Here is a 16,916-nt window from a genome sequence, read left to right as displayed (position 1 = left end):
AGGCACTAGAGTGGCTCTGGTCGCAACATGGCGACCCCCAAGATGGGCAGAGCATCGCCCCTTGGTGGCAGAGCGTCGCCCTTGGTGGGCGTGCCGGGTGGATCCCGGTCGGGCGCATGCGGGAGTCTGTCTGACTGTCTCTCCCTGTTTCCAGCTTCAGAAAAATGAAAAAAAAAAAAAAAAAAAAAAAAAAAGAAAAGACTATTGTGGAAACTACCTTATATTTATACAAAGGCAAAGAGAGTGATATCATCCCTTTTCTTGTAAATATTTATTGTATGTATTTTATTGTCTTCCTTTATGGCTAAAAATCTCAAATATTCCTTATTACACATAGAAATCCTAGGGATTGTTTCTTGACTTATTTGTGGATTTTTGAAAATATTTCTATGTGAGCAGTAACATGAAAATTACAATTAGTTCTTGATTGAGATTACTGTGATTGTAACATGCTAAGCGTATATATTTTAAAAATATAAACAAAGGTGTTAGTTTTTCTCATTTATTTGTAATACGGTATATCCTACAGAAATCCTGTGTTAGCCCTGGCCAGTTGGCTCAGTGGTAGTGCATTGGGCCAGATTGAATGTCCTGAGTTTGATTGTTGGTCAGGGCATGCAGGGGAGGAGATCATTTCTAGCTTCAGCCTGTTTCTTCTGTCTCTTTCTCTCTCCCCCTCCTGCAGCCATGGCTCTATTGGTTGGAGCAAATTGGCCTCCAGCACTGAGAATGACCCCAGTGGCCCCCTCCTCAGGTGCTAAAAATAGGCCCCAGTTCTAATGGAGAAAAGGCTCCAGAAGGGCAGAGCATTGCCCCCTTAGTGGACTTGTGGTGTGTATCTCAGTCGGGGAGCATGTGGCAGTCTGTCTCTCTGCCTCCCCTCCAATCACTAAAAAAAAGAAGGAAGTTTTCTATTAAAATACATTGAAAAGTCTGTTATTCCTCAAACAAAAGGTATGCGGTTATGTTGTCATTTCTACTTACTCATTTTATATACAAAGTCATCAGTTATTGGTTCTTTTAAAAAGTTTCATACAGTGCATTTTGAATAAATATAGAAATAAATAAAAACAGCCAGCCTGACCTGTGATGGTGCTGTGGATAGAGCATCAACCTGGAACACTGATGTTGCCAGTTTGAGAGTGTGTTTGGAGATTCTAGCAGGGGAGCACAGCACTGTACACCCTTGACCTAAGAATGATCTTCTCCTCTATTGGGGAAAGTTGTCCTCTTCAACCAAGCCACAGCTTCAGGAGGGACGCAGGTAGAATGGTCCGGGAGGAAGGGGACACCCGCCTAGCCAGCCAGATCAGCAGAGTCAACCCTGGTAATCAATGGGTCAGAGCCAGATTGCCCTCACACTCTAATGTTGCCTGTTTGAAACCCCAGGCTTGTCTGGTAAAGGTACATATGCTTCCTGCTCCTCCCCCTTTCTGTCGGTCTCTCTCTCTCTAAAATAAATAATGTCTTTGAAATAAAAAGAAAAAAAATTATTTATCTCTGCAGAGAGCCTGTGCATTTAGAATTATTGTATCATGACCTGATGTCAGCAGACATGGCAAGAATGACCCCATTTCTAGCACCTGTCAGGGCACATCACCTGGAATTTGCCACTGGCCTTGACCGCCAGGCCGCCTTGTTCTTTTTCCATTCAGAGTTCCCCTTCCTCACTGGGTTGTAAGCAGTGTGCAGGTAACTACATCCTTTCAGTCATTCCAAGTACTAATACCACAGGGTCAGGCGTATCAGAGGCACTTAATACAAGTATAATTTTGACTCAAAATTCTATTTTCTGGAATATATCCAAAAAAAAAAAGCGATTATAATACACACATATATGCATGGGAAAGTCCAGAGATTTTTTTTTGTGGGATTTTTTTTAAGGTAACTATAGATTCATGTGCAGTTATAAGAAATAATACAGCCTGACCTGTGGTGCTGCAGTGGATAGAGTATTAACCTGAGTGCTGAGGTCACGGGTTCAAACCCTGGGCTTACCTGGTCAAGGCACAACTGGGAATTGATGCATCCTGCTCGTTCCCCTTTCTCTCTCTTTCTCCTCTCTAAAACAAACAAATTATTTTTAAAAAGTAATACAAAAGGGATCCTTTGTACCTTTACCCAGTTTACACCAGTTGTTCCAAGTGCAATATCAATAACAGGACATTGAGATAGATACTATCCATCAATTTTATTTATATTTTTCTAGAGAATTGTTTTTTAAAATGAAAAAGTAGAAATATAAATATCTCACAGTAGTGGTATATTAAATAAATTATGGTCTGCTATAATGGCATATATTTATTCATAATGATATTGACTTATATTAACTGAGGAAGAAATTTTGGATGAATTACCAAGCCAAGAAGGTAAGTTGTTTTTTTTTTTTCTTCTTTTTTTCTATTTACAAACCCTTGTGTCAAGGGCTGACTTTCAATAGATCGCAGCGAGGGAGCTGCTCTGCTACGTACAACCCCAACCCAGAAGCAGGTCGTCTACGAATAGTTTAGCACCAGGTTCCCCACGAACGTGCGTTGCGTGACTGGTGGGCGAGGGGGTGGCCTCCTTTCTGGCCGTGCCCCGTTTCCCAGGACGAGGGCCTCTCCGCACAAGAAGGTAGGTTTTAAAAGGTATGTATAATGTGGGAGCAGAGACTTGGTAAAATTAAGAACCCAGGCTCTGCCTGACCCATGCTGGCGCAGTGGATAAAGTGTAGACTTGGAACACTGAGGAAGCTGGTTCAAAGTCCTGGGCTTGCTGGGTCAAGGCACATGTGACAAGCAATCAACAAATAACTAAAGTGAAGCCACTATGAGTTGGTAATTCTCATTCCCCACCTCCTCTCCCTGTAAAAGTGATAATTAAAGCATTAAACAAACAAACAAACAAGGAACCCAGATTCTGTGGTCTGACTTTAAGGATATGATTTGTAGCTCTGACACTTACTAACTTTAGAAGTGTCTGTTCCCTACAGGTAAGATTACAATAAAATTAGCACCTATCAGGTATGACTGTCTCAATTCTTAAGAAAAGAATCTACATAAAACACAGTAACATGTTATTACTGAAGATCAATAATATCACATATCATTTTTTGTGTGTAACAGAGACAGAGAGAGACTAAGAAAGGGACACCTAGGGACAGACAGGCAGAAAGAGAGATGAGAAGCATCAATTCTTAGTTGTAGCTCCTTCGTTGTTCATTGATTGCTTTCTCATATGGGCCTTGATTGGGTGGGAGGCCACAGCAAAGCAGAGTGACCCCTTGCTCAAGCCAGTTACATTGGACTCAAGCCAGCAACTTTGGGCTTCAATCCAGCGACCTCAGGGTTTCAAACCTGAATCCTCTTTCAGTCCAACACGCTCCACTGTGCCATCTCCTGGTCAGGTGTGCCACTACACATTGTTATGAAAAAAATTCAAACACGCTGGTCCTTTTTCTTTTCTTTTAAAAAATATATTTATTGATTTTAGACAGAGGAGAAAGGGGAGGAGAGGAGCGGGAAACCTCAACTGGTAGTTGCTCCTTGTACCTTGGCCAGGCAATCCCAGGATTTCAACCTGGTGACCTCAGCATTCCAGGTTGATACTTTATCAACTCAGCCTCCAGAGTCCAGCCTGTGTCTCTTTTATTGCTATGCAAAAATATATGATTGTCAAACGTGCTGTCTATATAATCAATGCTAACTGAAAAATTTCAGAGCCACTTAAAAATAAAATTCTTTGGCACTCTCTCCTGGGAGCACCCCCCCCCCCCCCCCCCCGTCTCCCTTCCACCTAAACTGCTGTTTTTTGCCTCTGTGAGTTGTTAATTAAAGACCATCTCTTCTACTTCTGTGACTTTCTAAGTAAACATCCTCTTATATTTTGGAAAACACAATTTTTATTTTATTTTATTTTAATTTTTAAGTATTTCTTAATTTTATATTTTATTTTTTTTATTTTTCTGAACTGAAAACCTGGGCGGAAGTGAGGCTGACTTTCATTTGCGCTGAACCAGTACCAACCCGGCATGCCCACCAGGGGGCGATGCTCGGGGCATCTCGGGCATTGCTCTGTTGCAACCAAAGCCATTCTATCCCTAAAGGCAGAGGCCATGGAAACATCCTCAGCACCTGAGCCAGCTTTGCTCCAATGGATCCTTGGCTATGGGAGGGAGATAGAGAGAAAGCAGAGGGAAAAGAGTGGAGAAGCAGATGGATGCTTCTCCTGTATGCCCTGGCTAGGAATCAAACTCAGGACTTCTACACATGAGGCCGATGCACTACTGCTGAGCCAACCGGCTAGGGGTAATTTATTTATTTATTTCTATTTTTCTGAAGTGAGGAGCATGGAGGCAAAGAGACTCCCCTCGTGTCCAACCGGGATCCATCTGATATGCCCATGAAGGTCGATGTTCTGCCCATGTGGGGCATTGGTTTGTTGTGACCAGAACCATTCTACTGCCTGAGTGGGAGGACATGGAGCCACTGAAGGCTCTTGGGACAACTTTGCTCCAATGGAGCCTTGACTGCATGAGGAAAAGAGACAGAAAGAAGAGGGGTTAGAATGAAGGTGAAAGGCTCTTCTCCTGTGTGATTGGGGAAGAATTGAAGATTTATTTATTTATTTATTTTTGGTGTCAGACATAGAGACAGAGGAGGAGACAGATAGGGACAGACAGACAGGAAGGTAGATAAGAAGCATCATTCTTCATTGCACACTTTAGGTGTACATTGATTGCTTTCTCATATGTGCCTTGATCAGAGGTTGCAGCAGATCAAGTGACCCTTACTCAAGCCATTGACCTTGGCTCCAAGCTAGCAACCTTTCATGGCTGAGGCCAGCCAGGTTCACATTGATTCCATGCAGATAGTAGTGGAATGCTGAGCCGTAAAGCGTTGGGGTATTATCTTTTCTTACATTCTTGCAGTGAGAGGCGAGTACACAGGCAAGGGGAAACAGGTTCTAACAACAGCAGGCAAGCAAACAGTAAAGCATCCCCTCTCAGTGATAGGCATGCAATCTGGATTCTCTCAAACACTGCCCTGAGTCCAATTACCTGTAGTCTTACATATACATACATTATGCACATGTGGCTCTGCCATGTGCTCACATACTAATCATGCAAATAGCAAGCGAGCAAGCCTAACACAGCTGTTTTCCAAACGGTCTAGAATAGAAGTATGTATAGGCAAGAGCCTAGGCCAGGCTGCCTTGGCTCTCTAGAAAATTTATGGATTAGAAATGACCCTGCACTGGAACAGTAGCAAAAAGGGGACCTCGTACTGAGGTTTAGGCAATTAACTGGGAATAAAATGCAGCTGCCCATTGCTCTTCTGGATGCAAGTCTTTGGGAACACTTAGAGTTTAGGAGATGCAAGCCTGTTGGGAAAAGGGGTGTGCTAGAAGGAGAAAGAGAGTGCTCTCAGCCTTCTGTTTTGAGGGTTTGTAAAGACTGAGTTAGGAGAAGATCTCAATAGAATATTCATCAACTTTTCTAGGTGAGTTCTTTATGGGTTTTGTTCTCTACTGATTAGTCAGTGCCAGGGTGTTATTAGTCAGTGCAGCTGGTCCTGGCATAGCCCCGTTGGTTTTGCTGCTTTATTTGGGATGGAGCTCAAATACAGCTAATGTTATATTTAGAGAGGTGACCTTTTGTATTTGGTGTAAATTGCTCAACCAGTTCAGTTATCTGTCTCAGTTTCCCCATTCTACTTCTAAAGGAATGTTCCTAGCTTCTTTGTAACCTGCCTCATCAGTATGCTGTAAACAGGTTTATTACAAAGGTATTTGAAGGTAATTGATGTCAAGTGTGGAGTGGGACAGTAAGTATATATTTTTTAATTTTAAATTCATTTTAGAGAGCGCTTAAGGGAAACAGAATTCACCGGCGGTTTCTTGTTTATGTCCCATGCAGGGAAGGAACCCACAATCTTGGCATATCAGATGACGTCCTAACAACCTGAAGAACCAGGGCCCACATTGTAATGCTTAATTAGTGCACACACAACTATGAAAGACATAGGGGTATTCCTGACCTTAGAAAACAACCATTGCTGTACTGTGAAGGTCAGGTTAAAGAACCTCTCCCACCACCTTCTTGATTTAGTTACACCTTTTCAGTGTTATTGCTCATGCCTGGCCTCAACAGACTCCACCCTCTGTCTCTCCCTCCCTGGGACACCCCACCCATACTCGACTTTTTTCCAGCTTTTGGGATATCCGGGCGCGCTTGCCCAGTCTAACCAGGCCACGCCTCGAGGATGTTCTTTATTTCTTCTGAGCGCCATTTTCTGCAGACCGGGAACTGGACGCGAAGGTCATAGTACGAAATGTGAGTTCCCGTTTTTCTACGTTAAACCTTCATTTCACAACTCCTTTTCTTCACAGTCTGGATGGCCTCGTGGAACTTTTAGTTCCCTCAGGCGGCCCTGCCGTCCGTGGAAATTCAGCCGACCCCGCGAGAGTCCGGCGCTTTCCTTGGGGGTGGGGGTTAAAATGGCTCCTAGGCTGCTCCCTGCGCTCGGCTCTTCTCTTCGTTAAATAACTGCATCTTCGTAGTTTTTACTTTTAAAACCGAAAGTGAGCTCTCCGTTCGTCAGTAGCCAATAGTGTTCTGAAGGAGTTTGTGTTATGTCCTCCCAGGGGTACAAACTTTCACTCGTAAAGTTCTGGCCGCGGGATGTACCGCAGATCCACGTGCAGAGTGTTCTTCCCAGGCGTACGTAGAACTGATTGTGAGCTGCGGGATGTGTTAATTAACTTGATTGTGCTACTATTTCCATCTTTGTGTATTTCTAAGGATCACATGGATTCCTTCAGTGTACATAATTTTTATTTCTCAATAATGGCTCAGTAAATCCCCAACGGATAACTAAGGCTGTCGGTGTGCTTCGCTTGTCGCCTCCGGGTGGTTAAATTCTGCTTCACATCGGATTGCTCGCGCATTCTGCAGATACATTTTTTGTGCCTCCCTGTTTTCCACCCGCCCCGCATTGAGAAGGTCTCACTGTGATATTTGTGGTAAGTGAAGCAGCAGCCTGCAAGAATGAACACTTCAGTGACAATTATAAGGGAGGTTAGGACAGAGGTGGCTGGTCCTCCTGAACCTGTCCCAACACCCGAAGTTATTTTGAGGGTTACCAAGAGAGGGGTGAGCTACACTGCCCTTTTGTGCCGGACTTGCTGAATTTCTAGAATGGGGAGAGACTGGTTGTTGAAGGCTACGTCACCTTTCGGAGAGAGGTATGTTAAAGCACAGGCTCCTGCCCAGGTAGTAGGAAGGCCAAGGTAGCGTCCTCCCCGCAGAGGAACAACATTCCCTGTTGTGTCAGGCAGGGACGGAGATGAATTGAGAAGAGGTGAGAAAGGATAGGGAGGTGTGCTCCTTTCTTGGGGTTCTGCTGTCCAGACTGATCATGTAAACGCTATTCCTGCTCCAATAAGGGGAGAGAGATGGGTAGTTGCTTGTTGGGTGCAGTGAAAATGAGGGCAAACACTGGAGGAGGAGGTGATTTAAGAGAAAAGGGAAAGGGAGAAATATGAGAATTAAAAGAATTGGCTTGTAAGGTAGGAAAGAAGGGAAACCAGACTGATTGGAGTAAGCAGCTGTTTGTCGCAGGAGGGACCTGGTAGTCTACTTATTGAGACAAAATTGTGGTTGGAATCCATAGAGTGACAGTGATGTTGCATGTTTTGGCAGAGGCCACCTGGAGTGTTCCTGATGTTTTGGTGAAGCATAAGTGAGCTTGAGTTACCCTGAGCTCTCCATACCGAGCACTTTAAGGATTTTCAGTATACTTTTAGCATACATTTAATTATTATTAATCATTTTTAAAGATTTTATTTATTTATATTTAGAGAGAGAGAAAAGGCAGGGTAGAGCACGCAGCATCAACTCTCATATATGCCTTAAACAGGCAAGCCCACGGTTTCGAACCAGATACCTCAGTTTTCTAGGTCGATGCTTTATTTTGGGTGCCACTAGAGGTCAGGCATCATTCTTATTAATCATTACATTTTATTTAGATGTGCCTAACTAACTCTTTATCAACTAATCATACATCATTCACTCTTTATGTAGTCTACTTTAGCTTAATGTGAATCTGCTGTGGTTTCTTTTTTCTTTCTTTTGTGTGTGTGTGTGTGTGTAAATGAATGTCAGGTAACTGTATTCTATAATGCTTACACAGTTAATAGTTTTGCAGTTGTAAGCTACAGAAGATCTTTCACATGTGCTTCACAAAGGAAGATGTATTTTGGTCTGACCAGGTTGTGCTGCAGTGGATGGATCATTGATCTGGGGCTGAGGACTCAGGTTTGAAACTCTGAGATTGCTAGCTTGAGTGCAGGGTCAGGGTCACCGTCTTGAGTGTGGGGTCATAGACATGACCCCAATGTCTGTCGTTTGAACCCAAAGTCGCTGGCTTGAGCATGGGGTCACTGGCTAAGCTAGAACCCCCTGGTCCAGACATATATGAGAATGCTATCAATGAACAAATAAAGTGCTTTAGCTATGAGTTTATTCGTCTCATCTCTCTTCCTTCCTGTCTTTTTGTCTATTTTTCTGACTCTCTATTTTAAAAAATGTCTTTGTTTTAACATTCTTTAGAAATCTTAGAAGAGCCAAGGTTGTATTTTTCCCATACATGCCGTGGTTGGAGTGCATGGCAGGTGTTCCTGCTGATAACTGAACTTGTATTGTTTGCAGTCCAGATTGTTAGGATACAACTGCCATGGACAGTCTTGGACTTGTCTTCTGTTTTAGCAGTGCACTTTTTATGTGTGTGTGGGGGGGGCGTTGCATGGGAAAAATACATAGTTTAGACATTTACCTCAGCATGAAAGTGCTATATCTTACTGTGCTTATAAGTTCAGTCTAAATAGATACCAAAATTTTTTCCATAGTACTTTTACCCTGCACATTTTCTGTAGGTATGTGTCATTAGTTTATAGTGTGGTTTATGTGCCTGCCCTGTTTATAATCTTTGCAAAACTTACCACATTGAGAATTTTTCTCATATATTTTTTATTAATTTATATTTTTTTGTTTACTGATTTTGGACAGAGAACACAGGAGGGAGAGAGATAGAAACATCATTCTGTTCCTGTGTGCTCAAGCCTAGACAGTGACATTCTGCTCAAGACAGTGATCTTGGGCTCAAGTCAGGGAACATGGGCTTTAAGTCATCAACATTTAAGTTCAAGCCAGCAATCATAGTATCATTTTGATAATCTTATGAACAGGCTGCTCCCCCCACTAAACCTGGGAAGGGCACGCTCAAACCTGTGACCTGAGAATTTTGAACCTGGGTCCTCAGCATCCCAGGTTGAAGCTCTACCCTCTGTGCCTCACTCTATTCAGGCATCTGAGTGATTTATCATTTTTTTCTTCATTATTTTTTCTACATTATTTATCTTTATTTCTTTGGGATTTGTAGTGGCCTATAAAATACCGCCTCATTTAATATGTAAAGTATTGAAATATATTAAGTGTAATTTCTCCTTCACATTATAGAGTCTTCTACTCAGATGAATGCATAGATGAGAATGAAAAATTGCTCACTACAGACTGGGGCAGAACAAGGTTTGCAGTTGTTAATACGTGTAAAAAATCTTGAATGACTCTTTATGATTGCTGAGAACAGCTTGGCAAAGGGTGTGCTCGAAAGGAAGGTGCTGCAGGACTTTAGAAGAACACAAGACACAGCATGGAGAAAAGATGGGTACAGGGGACTCCCAGCATCTAGGACTGAAGCACTGATCTCTGCAGCCTCATTGTATTTATTCGTTTCTTTACTAATCAAGGAAGTTACAGGAACCTGGGTTAAAGTAGCAGAGCATGGATTCTGGCACAAAGGATGATCAACTAATATTAATAGTTTCAGGTATGCAGTAAATGGTATAAGGATCAGTGCTTCCTTTAAACAATCTTTGAAAATTATCAACTTTTAGGAATTCTATGTTCTGGATACTAGTCTTTTATCAATAAAAAATGTTGAATAAATGTGTTGACATTCCATTTATTTCTTTATTTATTTCCACATGCCAGTGGTCCTCTAAATATCCTGCCATCATTTTTTGGAAAGCATACCTTTCTAAATTGAAGTCTTTTAACTTTCTCAGACAATTGTGTTTATATGATTTGTGCAGGGTTTTTTGTGGGATCTTTATTGTGTTCTATTTATCTGCACGTTTATGCTTTCACAACTACTATCAATTATGATACTACATATAAGTGTTGAAATCTTTTGATGTGGGCCTTGTACACTGGTTGTTTTTTGTCAAAATTGTTCTTGCTATTTTCAGTGTAAAACCCTGCCAAATACTACCTTTACCAGGAGATCAGCTGTAAGACAATTTGATATTTTCTACCCCTAGTTAATTGTGTGATAGAGACTTCAATTCTGAGGTGTCTGTACCAAAATGCATGACCACTCTTTAATGAGGTACATTTAGTACAACCCTAAAGATGAATTAATATACAAAATACCTCATCAGTACTCCTGAAATTAATTGAGGACATCATTGAGAAAAATGTGACAGAGAAATGGTTACGGAATAGAGAAAAATCACAAAAAAATGGTATCTGAATATAATATTGTGGGTTAAATTGTGCAACAGAAAATGGATGGTAGTGTAAAAACTTGTGAAATCAGAGTAGAACCTGTGATTTGGTTGCATATTATACCAATGTTCATTTCTCAATTTGACAAATGTACCGTGGTGATTTAAAAGGTTCATGTGATGGGAAGTTAAATGAAGGTACAATATATGTGAACTTTTTGTAGTAGTCCTTAATAACTTCCATATTAATAACAAACTTACCCAAAACAAGTTTATTATGAATAGGTTTAACCTATGCAAATTATATCTCAATAAAAATGAAAAAGGAACCAGTTATGATCTAATTTTATTTTACCTTCTCATAAACATTTTCATATTATAAGATGTTTATGGATAGCTATATGTAAGTAATAATAAATGGGCAATAAAAATGGGTATAATAAATTAACTAGAGGCACATAAACGCATGCATTAACACAGGGTTCGGGAACCTCTTTGGCTGAGAGAGCCATGAACACCACATATTTTAAAATGTAATTCCATGAGAGCCACACAGCGACCCATGTACATTATGCATTCATTATCCAATAAAAATTTGGTGTTGTCCCAGAGGACAGCTGTGATTGGCTCTAGCCACCCGGAACCATGAACATGAGTGGTAGAAAATGAATGGATTGTAATACATGAGAATGTTTTATATTTTTAATATTATTTTTTTATTAAAGATTTGTCTGCGAGCCAGATGCAGCCAACAGAAGAGCCACATCTTGCTTGCGAGCCATAGGTTCCCGACCCCTGCGTTAACAGAAGGTATGCATTAAAGCAAGGGTCCCCAAACTACGGCCCGCAGGCCGAATGCAGCCCGCAACGGCCTTTTACCCGGCCCCCGTCGCACTTACGGGGATTCAGCTGGTTCCCTGATTCATTTCTATTGTAAATGCTCTGGCGCTTACAATTGAAATAATGCGCCCGCCGCTATACAGGAACTCTCTTTCTTGTATTGCACTCGGCCCTCACTGACCTACCTAGATTATCACGTCGCGACGTTGTAGTGCGCGACGTGCGTATCTAGGCCTGACAGACTGAAGACTGAGGCGCCGGGTCCACAGCGCAGCAGAGGCTGCCGCACTAGGTAAGTATATTTTTTATTTATTTTTTTAATTGGATTTTAAAAATGGACCTACATTGTGGGCAGAGACATGAACCTACATGGGAGGCAGAGACCTGGATCTACATGGGGGGCAGAGACCTGGACCTACCTGGGAGGCAGAGACCTGGACCTACATGGGAGGCAGAGAACTGGACCTACATGAGGGGCAGAGACCTAGATCTACATGGGGGCGCAGAGACCTGGACCTATATGGGGACAGAGGGTATGGACCTACATAGGGGGCAGAGGGCATGGACCTACATGGGACGCAGAGACCTGGATCTACATGAGGGCAGAGACCTGGACCTACATGGGGGGGGGGCAGAGGGCATGGACCTACATAGGGGGCAGAGGGCATGGACCTACATGGGATGTAGAGACCTGGATCTACATGAGGGCAGAGACCTGGACCTACATGGGGGGGGCAGAGGGCATGGACCTACATTGTGGGCAGAAACCTGGACCTACATGGGAGGCAGAGGCCTGGACCTACATGAAGGGCAGAGAGCATGGGACCTATATGGAGGGGCAGAGAGCATATATATATTGGTATTTAACTATTATCAATTTGGAATCCCTAGGAAACAGTGACGTCAAGAAAGAGAAAAATTGACTCAGAGTGTAGGATATTCAAAGAACAGTGGACTTATGATTACTTTTTCATGCAGTACAAGGAAAGAGCTGTGTGTTTGATATGTCAGAATATAGTGTCTGTGTTCAAAGAGTATAATTTGCGTCAACACTATCAAACTTAACATAAAAATAAATATGACTGTTTGGAGATGTGAGAAAAGATAAAATATTAAAACTGAAAAATTCATTGTCAACTCAGCAAAATACTTTTGTGAAGCAGAAGCAGCTAAATATTTCATCACTGTGAACAAGTTTTCAAGTTGCCAAGCTAATAGCGTGCGCTGGCAGACCATTCGTGGAGGGAGAATTTGTTAAAGAGTGACTTCTTTCTGTTGCCAAAGAGATGTGTCCAGAAAAGGCAGACTTATGTAGTACAGTTAGTCTTTCAGGATCTACAATAACACGAAAGATTGAAGAAATGGACAATTTGCATCAGCATTTGCATAACTCTGTGAGAAAACTTTCTTATTTTTCCTTGGCACTCGACGAGAACAATGATGTTCGTGATTCTGCACAACTTCTAATTTTTATTCGTGGGATGAATGACCATTTTGAAGTCACAGAAGAGCTTGCTGCACTGCAAAGCATCAAAGGAACAACTACGGGAGAGGATATCTATGAAAAGGTTTCCCAAACTGAAGGATTTGGAGCTGGACTGGGCTAAACTAGCCAGTGTGACAACTGATGGTGCGCCTAGTATGGTGGGGCCTAAGAAAGGAGTAATTGCTCGCATTAACCTAGAGATGGACAAACTTAACCATTCTCATCCAATAGCCATACACTGCCTCATCCACCAACAAGCGCTGTGTAGTAAATCACTGAAGTGGGACTCTGTTATGAAAATTGTGGTACGTTGTGTTAACTTCATTAGAACTAATGCACTAAATCACAGGCAATTTCAGGAATTTCTGTGTGAGCTAAATGTGGCCAATGAAGATGTTCTGTACTACACCGAAGTCCATTGGCTGAGTCGAGGGAGAGTTTTGACTTACTTCCACAGATTACAGCTTTTATGCTTTCAAAAAACAAGTACCAGAGCTCAATGATGCAGAATGGAAATGGCACCTCGCCTTTCTGACAGATGTAACAGAGCTACTCAACAGTTTCAATGTGCAACTTCAAGGAAAAGGGAAGCTCATCTGTGATATGCAATCACATGTAAAAGCATTTGAAGTAAAATTAGTCCTCCTTATTAAACAAGTGAAGGAGGAAAATTTCTGCCATCTCCCCTTAACTCAAAATCTGTTAGCGAAAAACCCTTGATTGCATTCCCAAAAGAAGTATGTGTGGATTCACTGAACAAGTTGCAAAAGGAGTTCCAATTTAGATTTAAAGAGCTTCATCTCCATGAACAGGACATTCAGCTTTTCCATAACCCATTTTCTATTGACATTGAAAATGTGGATTCAATTTACCAAATGGAACTGGCGGAACTGCAGAATTGTAACTCTCTGAAAGACGCATTCAAGTCAAACAACTTGCCTAATTTCTATTCCTCTCTCATCAGAGACATATCCTAATATCAGGAACCATGCTCTTAAAATGTCAACAATTTTTGGCAGCACTTATGTCTGCGAACAGACATTTTCTAGGATGAAAAATTAAAAATGTCCAACCCGATCTAGACTAACCGATGAACACTTGCATCATTTGTTGCGGCTAGCAGTGACAAATATAGAACCGGACATTGACTATCTGATTAGCCAAAAGCAAGCCCATAGTTCCCATTGAAATGTTGGTAAGTTTGTTGATTAAAATTTACTTGTTCTTTATTTTAAATATTGTATTTGTTCCTGTTTTATTTTTTTACTTTAAGATGTGTGCGGTGTGCATAGAGATTTTCATAGTGTTTTAGTCCGGCCCTCCAACGGTCTGAGGGCCAATGAACTGGCCCCCTGTGTAAAAAGTTTGGGGACCCCTGATGTAGAGAAAGGGGTCGATGCAGCTGTTGCCGTAGGTGAGGCAAGTGGTCAGGTAGTTGGCAATATGTGAGCTGTGGGGTGTGAGCGGCTGAGCACCAAGGTACTGGACCAGCAGCTGCCATATGCAGAAGGGAATGAATCATGCCCGGAAGAGCAGCGCAATGCCCAGAATGAGGTACAGCACTCTGGGGTTGGGCAGCCAATGCATCTGTGGAAAGGAGGCTTGCTGTGACAGCCAGTTGGCCCAGGCCAGGTGCATGTAGAGCAGCCCTGTGACCACACCAGGCCCCAAAATGCTGGCCTCAAAGAGCATTAGGTAGACATGGTGGGTGCTCTGGCACCAAGCTGGCAGGCAGAGGCTCTCATGTTCCCTGTGTACCAGCCGCATAGCCAGAATCATGGGCAGAGCCAGCAGCAGTGACAGCAGCCACGTGCCAAGCATCAGGACCTTGTGGTAGCCCTTAGAGAACTGTGTGGTGTCCAGCAGCCTCAGCACTGCAGCATAGTGCTCACTGCTCATGACGGTCAGGGTGAAGATGCTGGCATGCATGGTCAGGAAGTCCAGGCTAAAGAGGACATGGCAGCCCACGTCTCCAAAGTGCCACTCCTTGGTGATGTAGGTGGTCACAATGAAAGAGATGCTGAGCAGGTCGCCAGCACAAGGTTGATAACATAGACGTATATGGAGACCAAGGTGCGCAGGAGGCGGCACGTGACTACCAGTGTTTACATGTTGCCCACCACACTCACCACGCCCATGATCAAGAGAAAAAAAAAAGCACATAGAGGTCATGGACTGATTTGCACAAATATCTGATCGTTTCTGGAAAAGGGGCCAATTAGGGGAAATCCTTCTGCTTTTATAATACATTTGAAGCTACATAAATGAGTTACTGAGTTGAAAATCAAAATAATTTGGAATTGAGCAGATAATTCATAGACATTTGTGGTAGAGGTGTTTCATTACATCAACCATTTGCAAAATATACCCACTGACTGAGAATTCAAGATTCCTTGCATAGTTTTTACCACTTCCAGTTCTCGAAGGCTGCAATTTTCGCCCTGCACACTGTATCCTCTAACACACTGAAGTTGCTGTTTTGTGCAGGTAATAAGGTTCCAGCTGCATTCTTTTGAGTGAAAATATCCATTTCCCTTCCCTCCCCACACACCCATTTGTTATAGAGACTGGCCTCTCTCTATGAAGTTTTTCTTGTCAAAAATCATGTGGTATGACAGAGCTTTATTATGTGCATTTCCATCTAAAAAATCCAAAATGTCCACTTCTGCTTTTTTGAGTGTTTTCCCTTCCCTGGGTTCCTTTAGCTTGATTTTGCACTAATTCTACCCTGAGTTTTGTTTTTTGTTTCCATTTGTGTCGAAACTCCCTTTGGAATTTTGGTATAGATTTCATCCTGTCTGTAGAATGCTTGAGTATCATGCACATTTCAACAATAGTAACTCATTTACAAACCATTATTAAGGGGTGCCTGTTTTTTCTTTATTTTTACATAGAAAGGGACTAATAGAGACAGGGACGGAGAGAAATGGGGAGCATCAATTGTTTGTTGTGGCACCTTAGTTGTTAATTGATTGCCTTCTCATGTGTGCCTTGGCGGGGGTACAGGGGCCAACAGCAGAGTGAGTGACCCCTTCTTCAAGCCACTGACCTTTGGCTTCAAGCCATTGGTCCTGGGGTCATGTATATAATCCCATGATCAAGCCTGCAACCCTGCACTCAAGGTGGCAACCTCTGAGTTTTGATCCTGCATCCTCAGCATCTCAGTCTGATGCTCTATCCCCTGTGGCACCATCTGATTAGGCTTAAGGGATGGCTTTCTGTTAATTTAAATCTTAGATTTATTTTTGCAATGGTTTGTTTCCAGTGGATATGTCATTCATCTTGTTGACTGTTTTTAATTCCTGTGTATTTTATTTTTTTCAAAGCTAAATAGGACCATTTTCCTTAGTATTTTAGATTGCTCATTGCAACATTTGTATACTATTGATAGTTATATACAGCCCATCTTGGCTGTTAGTTTTGGTCTTGTGCACTGTATTGTCTCACAGAATGTAGCTGGTCCGCTAGTCCGTGTATCTGTATTTGTGAATTTTAAGAGTTTCACCTCTTTGAGTCTGTTTCACTCTATTTTTTTTCTCCATTTCCCTCCTCTGCTGGCCTCTGATTAAGTAGCCACACTGGTCAGCCCTCTTTCTCCAGTGTAATTTAGAGTCTTCTAATAACCACAATGGAAATACAATGGATATATTTTTTTGTCCCACAGATGGTGAGATACATGAGAGTAAAACTGATAATAAATGATATTACCCAAAAATATTTCTAGGGACAGTCCCTCTGATATCACTATATTAGTTTATTTTTATATATGTGCTTAAATGCATGCCTATGCAGTTGCAAAATTTTTATAAAAACATTACCATTTTATAAGTTTTATATTTTTTGTAGTTGAAATGGTATTTTAAGTATATTTTACAGTTGTGGGTTTTTTTACACTATCATAATAATTTTTGGAGTGAATGTAAGAACTTCACCACGTGGTGGCACAGGGGATTGACTGTCAGCTTTGAACGCAGAGGACCATGGTTTGAATCCCCAAGGGTGCTGGATTGAGCACAGGCTCACTGGTTTGAGCCCAAGATGC

At 42.0% G+C, this 16,916-nt stretch overlaps 1 long non-coding RNA gene and 1 pseudogene across 1 annotated transcript; one reads left to right on the top strand and one right to left on the bottom strand.

Annotated features, from left to right (window-relative positions):
- Positions 1–6,243: 6,243 nt before the first annotated feature.
- Positions 6,244–13,153, top strand: LOC136399300 (uncharacterized). Its single transcript, XR_010750127.1, has 3 exons — positions 6,244–6,316; positions 11,274–11,358; positions 12,280–13,153. It is a non-coding gene; the product is annotated as an uncharacterized lncRNA (long non-coding RNA).
- Positions 13,154–13,660: 507 nt separating this feature from the next.
- Positions 13,661–15,012, bottom strand: LOC136398215 (urotensin-2 receptor-like; annotated as a pseudogene).
- Positions 15,013–16,916: the final 1,904 nt, after the last annotated feature.

This window comes from Saccopteryx leptura, chromosome 3, assembly GCF_036850995.1.
Source record: "Saccopteryx leptura isolate mSacLep1 chromosome 3, mSacLep1_pri_phased_curated, whole genome shotgun sequence".
In the NCBI taxonomy this organism is placed as follows: domain Eukaryota; kingdom Metazoa; phylum Chordata; class Mammalia; order Chiroptera; family Emballonuridae; genus Saccopteryx; species Saccopteryx leptura.
This window is presented reverse-complemented; position numbering and strand designations above follow the sequence as displayed.